Raw genomic sequence first — 12,500 nt, forward strand, 5'->3', positions numbered from 1 at the left:
CCCCCCCCCCCCCCCCCCCCCCCCCGAAAAAGAAAGTCTTGGAATTTCTGGTCAGTTTCACTTTAAAACCACTTTAGAAAATATTTTAGCACCGTTTTCAGTCATGTGTATTTATAAACTAGGAAAGGAGTGGTGCCGGTGTCGTATTCTAAAAAGAACAAAAAAAAAAAAAAAAAAAATTAATAATCAAAAAGAAAAATTAAAAAAGAATAACAAAAGAAAACGGGTATTTAAAATTGAAACCAATCGTTCAAATACCGTTGGATTAAAATCACCCTCATCTTCTTGGTAAAAAAGCTGTTATTTTAATCCATCGATTTATTTGAAGGATCAAATTTCTGACCAAAACTTTAACTACGTGTTTGATCTTATTTATTATTATTATTATTATTATTATTATTATTATTATTATTATTATTATTATTATTATTATTATTATTATTATTATTATTATTATCATTATTATTATTATCATTATTATCATTATTATTAATATTATCATGATTATTATTAATATTATCATGATTATTATGATTATTATTATGATTATTATGATAATTATGATTATTATGATAATTATGATTATTATGATTATGATTATTATTATGATTATTATGATTATTATGATTATTATTATTATTATTATGATTATTATTATTATTATTATTATTATTATTATTATTATTATTATTATTATTATTATTATTGTTTGTTTGTTTTGTTTACAGTAAGGCACAGCGTTTTGGGGAAGGGAGGGCGGGTAATCTTTCTCTGAAAAATTCTTTCAAAAGAAATCAATCTATTGCGTTGTTCGTTTTCAAATTACAAGCGGATTGACTCCAGTGCACTTCTGTCGGTGTTGCTTTGTGGTGCCGTGGTGTATGAGACCAGCCTTCGGATCGGTGGCCCTGGGTTCTGAGCGAGCGGCGCAAAAGTTGAAATCCTTAGAAAGGGGCTCATTCTTTACTCAAATTCTCTAACCGTAACCAGGTATAAAATAGGTAGTACTTAGCTAGTCGTTAAAAGCGTTGTCGTCTCTGTCGTACATTTATATCTCGCAATCTTGTCTAACAGGCGTAATGTCAAGTCCTACATGTTAAAAATTTGCTGTTGGCTTGGAACCCTTTGTAAAGCGCATTGAGCACTTAGCCATTATTGCGCTATATAAATGCTCATTCTCTTCCCCCCCCCCCTTTTTAAAAATAGTTTTACTGCTAAGCCAATTTTATTAGAGTGGGGAGTTATACCAATACCTTGCAAAGTCTGACAGATAGCATGCAAATGTTCACGATTATTGAGATATAATAAATAAAAAACGACCCCCCCCCCCCCCGAAAAAAAATATATATATAAAAATAAATAAATAAATAAATACCCAACAAAAAAATCCAACAAAACATAACAAGACAAAAACCCAACTCAACAACAACAAAAAACAAATCCAAAAAGAACAGTTCGACAGTAGATAGCCTTATAGAGAGGATCCGATTTGAAGTTTGAACACGGCAAGTGGAGGTGCAATGCAGTCTCAATCTCATTCATTCAGGTGTCGACATTGTGAGCATATTATTAATATGAGAATGTTTTTGTATTGACATCACGATGCGTGAAATCACACCGCGGCGACATTTGTAAAATGCCATACAAACACAAACACTGCATTTTTACATTGCCGGAATTTTTCAAATACCAGAGGGCGAAATATTATTATCATCATTATTATTATAGGCTGGCCAAAGCACGTACTGAAAAACAACCAACTATAAAAATGGGAGCGATCTATATTCAGGTTTTCGTCCAATCAAGTCATCAATCACATGATTTATTGCTGTCCAACGATAGGATATTTCTATCAAATGTAAACACGCTGCTTTGTTTACCTATGAAAGTCTGTACTCGTGTGTCAATCTCAACAAAATGACCCATCCTTTCAAAAGATGTGAACACGTTTCACTATGAGGATCAATGGGGATGATCTTTAGATAGTTCGAAGATGACGTCACTCATGTGTTTGTTATTGTTTTTTTGCCATCCACGTTTATGAGTAATGCTCACTGATCTGTATGTTATGAGCTTCTTAGCCAAGCGCATTCTATCTAGATATTAACTTTCCATGTGCTCGAGGTCATTGGTCACATTGCAAAATGTGCTCAAAGTGACCCACTTAGTGAAAAGTGTTCACACCTTTTAAACATCTAACATCACGATGGGTCATTTTATTCAGCTTGAGAATGTTTACAACTTTCATAAACAAAGCAGAGTGTTTACATTTGATAAGATATATCCAATCGTTGGAGAGCAACAAATCATGTGATTGATGATCTTCTAGTTGGACGAAAACACGAATATAGATAGAATGCGCTTGGCCAAGGAGTTCACAACATTGCCATCCGGAAGTATAACGGACCAACACACAAACTCTGTGTAACCATGAACTTTTATAGCCTGTTTAATACAGTTTAGTGAGAACAACTCACAAACGCGGATGGCAAAAACAATAACAAAGGCCTGAGTGACGTCATCTGCAAACTATCTATAACTATATCGAAGACCCAGCTTCAAATACTGCAAAGTGGACATGGGGATCGTGAAAAAAATATCAACTGTGCCCGGGTGGATACGTGGCCTTCGTAAAGTTCTGGCCTGACACTGACCAAAAGATGACGTCAAAATGCCAGTCTTTTGCTACCAAAGAAAACAAATCGTGAGTTGAATTCAATAGTTCAACCAATGAAATAACTTGTTTCCTTGAGCTCTACTAACGACAACTCACTAGCGGTGCAAAAACCAAATAATGACGTCAAACTGCAAGTCCTTTTGGGTTTCAGTGTCAGGCAATAACATAACGATGGCTACGGTGGATAGCGGACCGCCAATTGGGTGATTAGTTCTCATTAAAATGTATAGATAGAATGCGCTTGGCCAAGGAGTTCACAACATTGCCATCCGGAAGTATAAAGGACCAACACATAAACTCTGTGTAACCATGAACGTTAATAGTCAGGTTAATACAGTTTAGTGAGAACAACTCACAAACGCGGATGGCAAAAACAATAACAAAGGCCTGAGTGACGTCATCGGCATACTATCTATAGATCAGGCTTATAGATAGTTCGAAGATGACGTCACTCAGGCCTTTGTTATTGTTTTTTGCCATCCGCGTTTGTGAGTTGTTCTCACTAAACTGTACCAACCAGACTATAGATAGTATGCAGATGACGTCAATCAGGCCTTTGTTATTGTTTTTGCCATCCGCGTTTGTGAGTTGTTCTCACTAAACTGTATGGACCAGATTATAAAAGTTCATGGTTACACAGAGTTTGTGTGTTTGTCCGTTATACTTCCGGATGGCAATGTTGTGAACTCCTTGGCCAAGCGCATTCTATCTATAAAAGTTCATGGTTACACAGAGTTTGTGTGTTGGTCCGTTATACTTCCGGATGGCAATGTTGTGAACTCCTTGGCCAAGCGCATTCTATCTATAAACTTGTAATGTAACACACACATATTATATATAATATATATATACATATTGTTTGATGTGTTTCGTATGTTTAACCTCGCAGGCAGATGTTGTGAGTATTTCACATAACCGCATAGCAATACAACCTTCTACTCACTTGTCGGATCCTTAAAGTAAAACAGATTGCACAATACACAGTGACTCAATTTGATAACACACTTTACACACAGAAAACACGTTTAACAAATATCATAATATATTATTGAATTGAAAGGGTAAAAATTTTTGAATCGTGTTCTTTTCTGATCTTATTATAAAACTTTAAGAACTTTTTTCATGTCGTCCGACATAACAAATGATAATATAATAATAATAATAATAATAATAATAATAATAATAATAATAATAATAATAATAATAATAATAATAATAATAATAATAATAATCCACGGAATCACATATACAGAAAAAAACCATAATAATAATAATATTACGGTCACTCAACACAATTAAAGTATAGGTCATACACAGCACCTTCAGAATTCACACAAACACCTTCAAAACAACAATTTGTTTACCTCGATAGCTACTAACAAGACTAGCCCAACTCGAGACAATCGTACATATTATTCTGTGTATTCTGTGTAGGTTTAGCTAGCTAGCCCGATGACTGTAGTTTTAAGAGTGTTTAAAAAAGACCGGTGCTTGCTTATTCTTCCTATACATTTGTCCCCACCACCACCACGACGAAATCGCCACTCCTCTCTCTACCTGTAATTATCTCTCCCAAGACTGGTTATGTCTCGCTCGTCTCAGTCCCCCATTTATACTTTACTTATGGCTGTGGCCCACAAACGGGTACAAAAGGTTGCCAACTTGGAAGTTTTGTGGCCAAATTTCAAAAACAAAACCAAAACAAAACAAGTGAAAGCAAAATAAATAAATAAAAAGGCAAAAAAAATTATTTAAAACTAAGTAATAAAAAAACAAACAAACAAAGTAAATAATAAAAATAAAACAACGACAAAAACAAACAAACAAAATAAAAAAAATAAAAAACAAAAAACAAAAACAAAACAGCAAAAAACGCCGTTGTTTCTTTTTATTATTATTTTTAAAAGATATTTTATTTATTTTAGTTTTGTTCTTATTTAATTAATTAAGCCTTGTGGCATCGAATAACTGGGTTAGGAATTTCGGCAATATTTTCAAAATCACTTCATTTAGCCTATCTGACCGACAAATTGACACTAAATTCACAAAATATTGATGCGATGCGCTTAGTCAAAATACTCACGACATCCGCCAGCCAAATTAAACATACCAACACACAAACTGTGCGTGACCTTCAACGTTTATAGTCTGATTGATTTAATTAAGTGAGAAGAACAGGCTGTCTAAAAATGACACAAAAAGCCGAGTGACGTCATTTTCATTCCTTCTTTACACATTTTCACCCACAAACTAAACTGGAAAGTGAATGTACAAATTGTATTAACCCGAGACACTAGAAAGGTTTTTAACAGCGAGATAAGAAAATTAAGATTATTTGCAATGTTAAAAAGGCATTTATTTAGCAAAGAAAGTCACCATGCCTAGAAAAGTTTGGCATGCTCTGTAACGTATTTGGCATTTATCATCAAAATTAATCTGGCAAAATAACCTGAACGATGTCTCTCCCCTTTTACACCTCAACAGTTTTTCTTTTTTTATTCGGTCGACCAACATGCCCTATACTATGCATATTATAGGCTAATAATACGGCATACTACTGTACGTAGTAGCAGTGACTGGCGAGCGACCCTCTTCGTCTTGGCTTTGCAACAACAACAACAACAAAAAAGGAACAAAAAAAAAAAAAAAAAAAAAACCCGCTCAACACCCCCCCCCACCCCCACCCGCCGACCCCCATTGCCCAAGAATGAAGTTGACGTCACTCGGGTCTTTGTTATTTTTAATTTTTTTTAAATTTTTTATTACCATCCGCGTTAATAATTAAGGACAGGACATGGCCTGTGAGGCGATGTTACAATATTTTTCGGACAGAGACAACGTTGTTAACGGCCAGGTACTCTTTTTACACCGCACCCATGAGTACGGTGAGAGAATGTGAGTAAAGAGCCTTCTCCAAGGACTCAACTATGCGCCGAGCTAGGCTCGAACCCAGGACCTTCCGATCCGAAAGCGAGTGTCATACCACTAGACCACATAGCCGCACAATCAATCCCCTATCGCACACTCTGTGACATTGGGCTGTAGTTGATGCTTGGGATATATATTAAGCACATTAAGTGGATATTGCGCTACTTATATAAAATCTAACAGGTTTAGAATAGCCATCAAAATATGCGGGTACCTCAACGATTATGCTAACATTAAAATCTGAACATTTCAACAAACAGTTTAAAATCTTTGAAGTAATCAAGAGATACATAAAAGAGGTCTTGTACAGAGATGCCAACCTAGTCTTTTGAAAACCCATATTTTCAAGACCAAAAACCTGTATTTTAGGACAAAAACCTGTATTTTAGGACAAAAACCTGTATTTTAGGACAAAAACCTGTATTTTAGGACAAAAACATGTATTCACAGCGCCGTGCAGATTTCGATATCAGCGCGAACAATAGCAAGGCCAATTATCTCAAGAAATGACAGAAAGACACAAAGAAAATAAGTTCTTCTGCATGAAAACACTTTTCGTGTTGTGATCGTAATTTCGTGGATTTTTCACTTCAACCAAATCCCGTATTTTTCATGATAAAACCGTATGCCCGTATTTCGGAAGAAAAACCGTACAGAATACAGGAAACCCGTACTGGTTGGCATCTCTGCTTGTAGCCACCGATGTTTAAGTCGGGAAGAGGAAGGAACGGACCACTTGAAAATTTCAGAGGAAAAAGAATATGAATATAACTTTACAAATTGTGACCCTTCGCCTCAAAACGGTATTAAGTCGGGATGGTTAAGATGTTGAAAATTGAATTTATAACCAGAAGTTAACGTCACTCAGGTCTTTGTTATTGCTTTTTGCCACCCACGCTTATGAGTAATTCTCACTAAATTGTATTAACCAGGCTATAAACGTTCAAGGTTACACATTATAGTTTTGTGTGTTGGTCCGTTATACTTCCGGATGGCAACGCTGTGAGCTTCTTCGCCAAGTACAAGTGCATACTATCTATATTTTCCAATCGCCTGCTAAACAGAAAAAAAAGTAAGGACATCATAATGTCATTTCATTGGAGTTCAGCACTCAGAAAGGGGTGGTCGGTCTATGCAGTTTTAAAAAATATTGAGCTTTATATAGCACAATATCCACTAAAGGGGCTCAAAGCGCTTTACGAGGGGTCCCTGGTCAACAGCAGCATTTAACATGTATGATGGGACATGACGCCTGTTAGGCGATATTACAATTTTTCGGACAAAGACAACGCTGTTAATGGCCAGGTACTCAATTTACACGTGAATACGGTGAGAGAATGTGAGTAAAGAGCCTTTTTCCAAGGACTCAACTATGCGCCGAGCGCGAGGCTCGAACCCAGGACCTTCCGATCCGAAAGCGAGTGTCATACCACTAGACCACATAGCCGCACTGTTGCGTAAAAGTTCAGTAAATTTTTCCCTCCTGAACTGGCATCTCTGCTATTGCCAAATTATTAATTGTGACCCATCGTCGCAAAACGATATTATATCGGAAGGAACCAGATGCTTAAAAGCCGAATTAAATGTTAAAGTGGTCAAAAATATAAAGTGTTGGCATTAGCACCCTAAAACATGGTATCCATTATCCTCAATAAAACATACAAACTCAACGCAAGTAACGCAAGTCTGATATTTCTGGTTATAAATTCAATTTTCAACATCTTAACCATCCCGACTTAATACCGTTTTGAGGCGAAGGGTCACAATTTGTAAAGTTATATTCATATTCTTTTTCCTCTGAAATTTTCAAGTGGTCCGTTCCTTCCTCTTCCCGACTTAAACATCGGTGGCTACAAGCAGAGATGCCAACCAGTACGGGTTTCCTGTATTCTGTACGGTTTTTCTTCCGAAATACGGGCATACGGTTTTATCATGAAAAATACGGGATTTGGTTGAAGTGAAAAATCCACGAAATTGGATTCAGTAGTCTGATGTCACGCGCCCGGCAACGGCGGCCATCATGGTTCTAAACAAAGAAAATCATTACTTTTTATTCTTCATGCTAGCTATAACTTTTCATTCCCTTTTCTTACGCCTTGTGATCAGAATGTGTAAAAGTCAAAACATGATCAAATTGATGGGGTTTTTTTTCCTCTGGATACGCGTTTAAACTCGCCGGAGAAATATTTCATACGGCGTCCGCCATTGTTCCGATAGTCTAGAGCCAGTGTTACTAAGTTACCATGCGTCATTAGGAAGGAAGTGACGTTATGACTGTTGAAGACTATAACGATCACAACACGAAAAGTGTTTTCATGAAGAACTTATTTTCTTTGTGTCTTTCTGTCATTTCTTGAGATAATTTGCCTTGCTATTGTTCGCGCTGATATCGAAATCTGCACGGCGCAGTGAATACAGGTTTTTGTCCTAAAATACAGGTTTTTGTCCTAAAATACAGGTTTTTGGCCTAAAATACAGGTTTTTGGTCTTGAAAATATGGGTTTTCAAAAGGCTAGGTTGGCATCTCTGTACAAGACCTCTTTTATGTATCTCTTGATTACTTCAAAGATTTGTAAACTGTTGAAATGTTCAGATTTTAATGTTAGCATAATCGTTTGAGGTACCCGCATATTTTGATGGCTATTCTAAACCTGTTAGATTTTATATAAGTAGCGCAATATCCACTTAATGTGCTTAATATAATATATCCCAAGCATCAACTACAGCCCAATGTCACAGAGTGTGCGATAGGGGATTGATTGTGCGGCTATGTGGTCTAGTGGTATGACACTCGCTTTCGGATCGGAAGGTCCTGGGTTCGAGCCTAGCTCGGCGCATAGTTGAGTCCTTGGAGAAGGCTCTTTACTCACATTCTCTCACCGTACTCATGGGTACGGTGTAAAAAGAGTACCTGGCCGTTAACAACGTTGTCTCTGTCCGAAAAATTTTGTAACATCGCCTAACAGGCGCCATGTCCTGTCCTAAATTATTAGTGAGAATTACTCATAAACGCGGATGGTAATAAAAAAAAAATTAATTAAAAATAACAAAGACCCCAGTGACGTCAACTTCATTCTTGGGCAAGGGGGGTCGGCGGGTGGGGGTGGGGGGGGGGGGGTGTTGAGCGGGTTTTTTTTTTTGTTTGTTCCTTTTTTGTTGTTGTTGTTGTTGCAAAGCCAAGACGAAGAGGGTCGCTCGCCAGTCACTGCTACTACGTACAGTAGTATGTCGTATTATTAGCCTATAATATGCATAGTATAGGGCAAGTTGGTCGACCGAATAAAAAAAGAAAAACTGTTGAGGTGTAAAAGGGGAGAGACATCGTTCAGGTTATTTTGCCAGATTAATTTTGATGATAAATGCCAAATACGTTACAGAGCATGCCAAACTTTTCTAGGCATGGTGACTTTCGTTGCTAAATAAATGCCTTTAACATTGAAAATAATCTTAATTTTCTTATCCCTTGTTAAAAACCTTTCTAGTGTCTCGGGTTAATACAATTTGTACATTGACTTTCCAGTTTAGTTTGTGGGTGAAAATGTGTAAAGAAGGAATGAAAATGTCGTCACTCGGCTTTTTTGTGTCATTTTTAGACAGCCTGTTCTTCTCACTTAATTAAATCAATCAGACTATAAACGTTTAAGGTCACGCACAGTTTGTGTGTTGCTATGTTTAATTTGGCTGGCGGATGTCGTGAGTATTTTGACTAAGCGCATCGCATCAATATTTTGTGAATTTCGTGTCGATTTGTCGGTCAGATAGGCTCAATGAAGTGATTTTGAAAATATTGCCGAAATTCCTAACCCAGTTATTCGATGCCACAAGGCCTAATTAATTAAATAAGAACAAAACTAAAATAAATAAAATATCTTTTAAAAATAATAATAAAAAAAACAACGGCGTTTTTTGTTGTTTTGTTTTTGTTTTTTATTTTTTATTTTTTTTATTTTGTTTGTTTGTTTTTGTCGTTGTTTTATTTTATTACTTATTTTTAAATCATTTTTTTTTTTTTTTTGGCTTTTTATTTATTTATTTTGCTTTCACTTGTTTTGTTTCGGTTTTGTTTTTGAAATTTGGCCACAAAACTTCCAAGTTGGCAACCTTTTGTCCCTGTTTGTGGGCCACAGCCATAAGTAAAGTATATATGGGGGACTGAGACGAGCGAGACATAACCAGTCTTGGGAGAGATAATTACAGGTAGAGAGAGGAGTGGCGATTTCGTCGTGGTGGTGGTGGGGACAAATGTATAGGAAGAATAAGCAAGCACCGGTCTTTTTTAAACACTCTTAAAACTACAGTCGTCGGGCTAGCTAACTAAACCTACACAGAATAATATGTACGATTGTCTCGAGTTGGGCTTGTCTTGTTAGTAGCTATCGAGGTAAACAAATTGTTGTTTTGAAGGTGTTTGTGTGAATTCTGAAGGTGCTGTGTATGACCTATACTTTAATTGTGTTGAGTGACCGTAATATTATTATTATTATGGTTTTTTTCTGTATATGTGATTCGGTGGATTATTATTATTATTATTATTATTATTATTATTATTATTATTATTATTATTATTATTATTATTATTATTATTATTATTATTACTATTATTATAATTCCTATTATTATGATGATGATTATTATTATTATTATTATTATTATTATTATTATTATTATTATTATTATTATTATTATTATTATTATTATTATTATTATTATTATTATTATCATTTGTTATGTCGTACGACATGAAAAAAGTTCTTAAAGTTTTATAATAAGATCAGAAAAGAACACGATTCAAAAATTTTTACCCTTTCAATTCAATAATATATTATGATATTTGTTAAACGTGTTTTCTGTGTGTAAAGTGTGTTATCAAATTGAGTCACTGTGTATTGTGCAATCTGTTTTACTTTAAGGATCCGACAAGTGAGTAGAAGGTTGTATTGCTATGCGGTTATGTGAAATACTCACAACATCTGCCTGCGAGGTTAAACATACGAAACACATCAAACAATATGTGTATATATATATATATATATATATATATATATATATAATATGTGTGTGTTACATTACAAGTTTATAGATAGAATGCGCTTGGCCAAGGAGTTCACAACATTGCCATCCGGAAGTATAACGGACCAACACACAAACTCTGTGTAACCATGAACTTTTATAGTCTGGTTGGTACAGTTTAGTGAGAACAACTCACAAACGCGGATGGCAAAAAACAATAACAAAGGCCTGAGTGACGTCATCTTCGAACTATCTATAAGCCTGATCTATACATTTTAATGAGAACTAATCACCCAATTGGCGGTCCGCTATCCACCGTAGCCATCGTTATGTTATTGCCTGACACTGAAACCCAAAAGGACTTGCAGTTTGACGTCATTATTTGGTTTTTGCACCGCTAGTGAGTTGTCGTTAGTAGAGCTCAAGGAAACAAGTTATTTCATTGGTTAAACTATTGAATTCAACTCACGATTTGTTTTCTTTGGTAGCAAAAGACTGGCATTTTGACGTCATCTTTTGGTCAGTGTCAGGCCAGAACTTTACGAAGGCCACGTATCCACCCGGGGCACAGTTGATATTTTTTTCACGATCCCCATGTCCACTTTGCAGTATTTGAAGCTGGGTCTTCGATATAGTTATAGATAGTTTGCAGATGACGTCACTCATGCCTTTGTTATTGTTTTTGCCATCCGCGTTTGTGAGTTGTTCTCACTAAACTGTATTAACCAGACTATAAAAGTTCATGGTTACACAGAGTTTGTGTGTTGGTCCGTTATACTTCCGGATGGCAATGTTGTGAACTCCTTGGCCAAGCGCATTCTATCTATATTCGTGTTTTCGTCCAACTAGAAGATCATCAATCACATGATTTGTTGCTCTCCAACGATTGGATATATCTTATCAAATGTAAACACTCTGCTTTGTTTATGAAAGTTGTAAACATTCTCAAGCTGAATAAAATGACCCATCGTGATGTTAGATGTTTAAAAGGTGTGAACACTTTTCACTAAGTGGGTCACTTTGAGCACATTTTGCAATGTGACCAATGACCTCGAGCACATGGAAAGTTAATATCTAGATAGAATGCGCTTGGCTAAGAAGCTCATAACATACAGATCAGTGAGCATTACTCATAAACGTGGATGGCAAAAAAACAATAACAAACACATGAGTGACGTCATCTTCGAACTATCTAAAGATCATCCCCATTGATCCTCATAGTGAAACGTGTTCACATCTTTTGAAAGGATGGGTCATTTTGTTGAGATTGACACACGAGTACAGACTTTCATAGGTAAACAAAGCAGCGTGTTTACATTTGATAGAAATATCCTATCGTTGGACAGCAATAAATCATGTGATTGATGACTTGATTGGACGAAAACCTGAATATAGATCGCTCCCATTTTTATAGTTGGTTGTTTTTCAGTACGTGCTTTGGCCAGCCTATAATAATAATGATGATAATAATATTTCGCCCTCTGGTATTTGAAAAATTCCGGCAATGTAAAAATGCAGTGTTTGTGTTTGTATGGCATTTTACAAATGTCGCCGCGGTGTGATTTCACGCATCGTGATGTCAATACAAAAACATTCTCATATTAATAATATGCTCACAATGTCGACACCTGAATGAATGAGATTGAGACTGCATTGCACCTCCACTTGCCGTGTTCAAACTTCAAATCGGATCCTCTCTATAAGGCTATCTACTGTCGAACTGTTCTTTTTGGATTTGTTTTTTGTTGTTGTTGAGTTGGGTTTTTGTCTTGTTATGTTTTGTTGGATTTTTTTGTTGGTATTTATTTATTTATTTATTTTTATATATATATTTTTTTTCGGGGGGGGGGGGTCGTTTTTTATTTATTATATCTCAATAATCGTG

The 12,500-nt window shown here is 35.8% G+C and overlaps 1 protein-coding gene across 5 annotated transcripts in view; it reads left to right on the forward strand.

The window, feature by feature from the left end:
* Nucleotides 1-12,500, forward strand: part of LOC144969918 (ubiquitin carboxyl-terminal hydrolase 38-like) — a 167,444-nt gene that overhangs the window by 52,967 nt on the left and 101,977 nt on the right. The window contains exon 1 of one of the 5 annotated variants that reach the window (XM_078908985.1): nucleotides 9,774-9,986. The exons of 1 other annotated variant lie outside the window; for it this stretch is intronic. The gene's annotated coding sequence lies outside the window, so the exon portion shown is untranslated. Of the gene's footprint in view, nucleotides 1-9,773; nucleotides 9,987-12,500 lie in introns of those variants that run through there. 3 more of the 5 variants (XM_078908987.1, XM_078908989.1, XM_078908986.1) reach the window with 3 other exon arrangements.

Source organism: Berghia stephanieae, chromosome 4 (genome assembly GCF_034508935.2).
Source record: "Berghia stephanieae isolate SIO BIC M18660-M18661 chromosome 4, UCSD_Bste_1.3, whole genome shotgun sequence".
Lineage (NCBI taxonomy): Eukaryota > Metazoa > Mollusca > Gastropoda > Nudibranchia > Aeolidiidae > Berghia > Berghia stephanieae.